Source organism: Montipora capricornis, chromosome 3 (assembly GCF_036669925.1).
Source record: "Montipora capricornis isolate CH-2021 chromosome 3, ASM3666992v2, whole genome shotgun sequence".
Classification (NCBI taxonomy): Eukaryota; Metazoa; Cnidaria; class Anthozoa; order Scleractinia; family Acroporidae; genus Montipora; species Montipora capricornis.
The window spans coordinates 33,928,398-33,933,397 of NC_090885.1; the positions used below are offsets into that span (position 1 = coordinate 33,928,398).

The 5,000-nt window shown below is 39.1% G+C and overlaps 1 long non-coding RNA gene across 1 annotated transcript in view; it reads left to right on the top strand.

Annotated features, from left to right (window-relative positions):
- Nucleotides 1–2,434: 2,434 nt before the first annotated feature.
- Nucleotides 2,435–5,000, top strand: part of LOC138042972 (uncharacterized) — a 3,250-nt gene continuing 684 nt past the window's right edge. Inside the window, exons 1-2 of the long non-coding RNA XR_011131151.1 lie at nt 2,435–4,519; nt 4,787–5,000. The exon at nt 4,787–5,000 is cut by the window's right edge and continues 684 nt beyond it. This is a non-coding gene — a long non-coding RNA (uncharacterized lncRNA). The remainder of the gene's footprint in view (nt 4,520–4,786) is intronic.

Consider the following 5,000-nt stretch of genomic DNA (forward strand, 5'->3'; position numbering starts at 1 on the left):
GAACTTCCTTTGTTTAAATGTTTGAACATTTTTAGTTAACTACCTGGTTCGAAAGAAACTCAAGTTCTGCAGAACTGCTACAACCCTTGACTTTTGAAGCTTTCTTCTTTTTTGTGAGGGGGTTCTCTTTTCGTTGTTAAATTTAGCATCAAAATATCTTCAAACATTCCTGGTGCATGCTCCTCGCTAGCCTGCGAACGCAGATGTATTTCCATAAATCTGCATTCGCTGGCTAGCTCCTCACATAAGCTTTCCATCTCGGAAGGGACACATAGATTTTCTCCATCTGCTTAGTGTCTGGTGAGGGCCTTGTGAAATTGCTGGAAAAGTGTGCTAAAGGTGGTTTTCCCTTTTGAAAAATGATTTCAAAATGGGGCAGATAAGAAGAGGTTTCACTTGTTCCATTTTCATAGTAAAATTAATGCAAAAATGTTATACATGTAGGTACTGAAGAGTTCAAGCTTATTGAATTTTTTATTGTATACATAGTTTTTTATGTGGCAAATGTTCATGTACTCTGTTTACATTTGTTATTACTTAATTTGATGACAAGGCTGATTTGTTATCATTGTTTTAAAAGAACCTAAGATGTGGCAGTGTCCCTGGTAACTCAGAATGGCAATGTCTTGGCATGCAGTTATGAATCCACCCTGATAGGTGTAGGTTTTAGTGAATGTTCAGCCCTTTAACCCCTAAGAGTTACCAATATTTTATTTCTCCTTATGTTAATGTCTCTTAACTGATCAAACATGAAGGTTCTTGAGAAAATGGGAAATGATCTACAAGTGAAAAAGGACTTGATTGTGAAATAAATTATTCTCCTCATACATGTATGTACCATAGGAAATGTCTGGAGAACAGTGTGGAGAATGTGCATATTGATATATTAATGGATTTAAATGGTTGACTGTGCTGAAGGTATTTTCATTTATTTGGCGAGATGGGTCTGGGTGTGTGCAACATTTCAGAGGGACTAAACTGTTTATCTTTTATTTTTCTCTGAATGATTTTAGTTTCATCCTTGAGTTCCTCATTTTTCTCCCGAAGTTGAGCCTTTTGCTGAGAAATGACTGTTGCATGTGAAATAAAAGGAGAGCCTCATTTGTAATTGGGTGGCAATTTGTGCAGCAAGATTTTTTGGAAATTTCTTGTGCTTCAATTTGTTTTTGTTATTAGATCAATGACAATGTGCAAATATATTTGTGTATCTATTTAGATGGATAGATCGAAATTTTTGTTAGCAGCCTACTCTCTCATTCTTTGTCACTTTCCCTTTCCTTTTCCGGCACCTCAATTATTTTCCTCAGATCTCCACAGTCCGAAGTTTGGCTGATGGACGGGTATGAGCGCTATCCAGGGAATAGAAAATAATAGGTTCCCGCAAAAGGTGGAAAACGAGCAGTTTCTGAGGTTACGTTAACATAATACATCATGAAGAGAAAAAAGTTTAAAACCCCTAACAAACTTGCAACAACAAAACATAAACTAAACAGCCGAGGAGACGACGCCGGTCAGCCGCGGATTTTTGCGAGAAAAATCTTTGGCCGAAAGGGCAGTCGTTGAGCAAGAATCGTGTAAAGGTGGTCTAAAATAGAAAGACACGACACAAGATTTCAAACACACTAAAGCAGTTTATTTAATTCAGGTTTTATGTTCCCTTGCTAACTAGACGAAACATAACATTCAATATAGCCCCAGACTCTAATCTGCCCACGAATTGAATGAGAAACGCCTCTTTGAACTCAAGGCATACTTTAAAGTCTTTTCAGTGACTGAACTATTGATGAATACATCAACATCATCTGAGACGAAAGTGTTTTCAACTCACGAATGGCTCCTCCGTTTGTTCCGTATGAAATGTCATTGAAGTCCATGAACAACAAGGAATTTAAAACTTTCATCAAAACGAATCAAAAGTCATTTTTGATATGTGTCACAGTAACAAATAACCTATCCAAAAATGCTTTTCAAAACCTTAGAGAAATCGAAACGCCCTTAGTTCACGGCAAAACTGTACCTTGAGCAAATTCTGAAACGGTGAAAGATTCTCTTCAAGAGAGCTGTGTCGATTGCTTGATAGTTATGAAATCACCGTTCCGATGTCTGCCATCATGATCAAAACGGCAGCACTGAACAGTTGTGCCTTTCATTCACTTTGGAGTTGAAGGCCTTGGGCGAGCAAGACGTTGGAAATGGCCGTTACAATGACGTGTCAAATCTGCATTCGTCGTCCGCCATTTTGAAAATCGTATTGCGAGAGGAAGCCTAAATCTTAGTGCGCATGTCCAGCCGTTTTTAAGCCCTGTCGGTCAATACTAATGAGCAGCAGGAGTCCATTAATGAACGTAGCACCGGAAGTCCGCTGCAAATGTCACGCAAACCGGAAATCAGGCCAAATATCACGCAAAATGAAAATTTATTGACAAACCCTAATTTTACAAGTGGGAACGTGTGGGGGTCCGAGTGACCCTCTCCGGTTCCCGGAGAGAAACTTGCTACACATTTATTCTAGGTGGTCTTGGACTGCTTGGCAACAATCGGATGAACTAGGACCACGTTTAGAAAGACCAATAGGAAGCAGGGCCGCCTTTAGATCACAGTTAATCAAGGGACTTGTTAAGACACCTTAAAACCTTCAAAAGCAAGAACAATGTTGTCGCACAATCTTTTGTTTTTGCTTCGCACGGGTTTGCAAATTAGTTGCGTATAATTTAATCGAAGGATTTGATTGGTTATCTTCTCGAAAAAAGGTGTGTTTTGGGCAGGGTCGAGGCTAAAAATACGGACAAAAATATGAAACTAAGGGTGCGTTTTTTTGGGAAAACCCGACAAAGGATTCTTGAATCCAAAAACGGATTTTGCGTTTTTTGGGGGAAATCCAAAATCCATACTCGAGGAGGATACTTCGGATCAAATCTAAATCCGGATTTTGGAGATTCACCACTTCAGCTTTTTTTTCGGGAAAGGATTTGAAAAAAGTATCTTTGACAAGTGGTTTTCCATGAAAAATGATACACAACAGCTACCGTACATGACAGTTTCGCCCAAATGTTTTTCTCGCGCCATTTTACCGTGCGATCAAAGACACGAATAGATCGAAAATAGTTAGGTTTCCTGCACATTCACACCAGAAATTACACTAGAAGTGTTTTTGACAGCAATAATATTGTTAGCACCTTTCCCACATCTAAAAAATACCCTCTGTAATCGATTTGTACCTTAGAACGCATGCTTTTCTCCACTCCTTTCATCAATCGCTAAGGTATTTTTTTTCTGGTGGCATTTTCATTGAAGAATTTCTTTAAAACAAACCAGTTAAACACGACTTTTTTTTTTTCAAATTGCACGCAACTCTGGGTTTGTTGGTTTGCGGTGTCATGGAAGATAATCCTTTTTCGAATTTTGCGTTTTTTTGACGCTGAAGAATCCATTGATCAGAGATCACAAATCCGTTTTTGGATTTTCCCAAAAAAAACGCACCCTTTGAACTTGTCGAGTTTCATAACCATCTCCATGCATTTATACGAACCAATAAGGGGTAAGTCACGTTCGCCTAGACCATACGAAAGAGTTCTAATGAGGAGGAAATTTAATGAAGCGGACATGTAATGAAATGACCCCTTTTGAAAACACCTAAATGAAGGAAAAAGGGGGGTTGGCGAATGTAGACTGAGAGCAGTCTCTTTCTTTTCCTAACTTCTGTAGAGCGTAGCGCGTCGCGTAGCGCGCGATTGATCGAGCGAACGAGGAAGCCGCAACCCAGCGAATATATTAAAGCAAAAATGTATACACTTTTCGAGCAAAATATTGAGCCTGGTCGCGCTTCAACTATAATTTAATAGCAGCGCTATTGTTTTAAATCCAATGCGATAATCGTGGCCTTTCTTTACACGAGTTTACGATTTTATTTCCTTAACGCACGATTCTTTTATCAATTATAGCATACGCTAACAAACTTTTATTTGAAAACGCTTGAAAAATAGTTAGCAACAATGGTTTTAAACCAGAATTCCGAATCACTAAGGACCATTCTATATAATTCTATATTGTTTTCAAATGAGACGGGAGTATTATGATTTTGAACGTAGTTCAAGGTTTTCTTAATTCGGATTTTGAGAATCGCTTGAGACCATTTTATTGTGAAACGGGAGTATTTAGTTGGTTTCATATCGTATTTGAAAACGGTTCACAACGTTGACGTAGTGAGCAAACAACATACCTTTGAAACGCTTTATTCACAAAAATATACTGTCGAATTGCGAACGTTTGTCTTGTTTGTTTCGAAAATATCCCGACCGTTTGTTTTCGTTTTGTGGCCACTGGTCACGTGTGACTGACATCGAATACAATATTCACTGTTAACGCATGCTCGATATGAAACGTGCAGGCCGTGAGCAGAGTCTTCTTTCCTCTTCCCGACTTATCAATGAAGATCGAAAGAGACTCTGCTCGCAGGGTAGGAGACTGGGAGATTTGATGACCAACTAGGAGACTCCCGGGAAAGTGGGAGAGTTGGCAGGTATGTAATAATGGCATAGTACTCGAGATTCGAAGGGAAAGGCAGCAGATAAGAATTTGTTTGTTGTATTTGTGAGAAATAGTTCTCCTAAAAACCAAACGCCGCATTGTAGCAGTAATAACCTTAATCCAAAAAAGGTTGTTTTGAAACGATACATGTAAAAAGCGCGTAAAGGTCGTGAGTTGCGGAGGTGATGTTAAGCGATTTTCTTTCTCAAGGTTTTGCAATAAATGCTCTGGAACTATCATAATCTTTTGTATTTTCCAGCTTGGATGTTTTGACTTTGTAAACAGTCCCGTAAGTACATTTCGAGTGGGATTGGTTAGGCACTTTTGCTTCGAGCAAATGTGAGTAGGTCCCTGTACGCGTGGTGTCAACAGCGAAAACATTTTTGGGGGCCACTTTTTGGACGGAGCTTAGTAACTGTCTCCTTTCGTCACGGACGTGACCTGGGCCCTAGTAATGTTAACTGACAAAAATG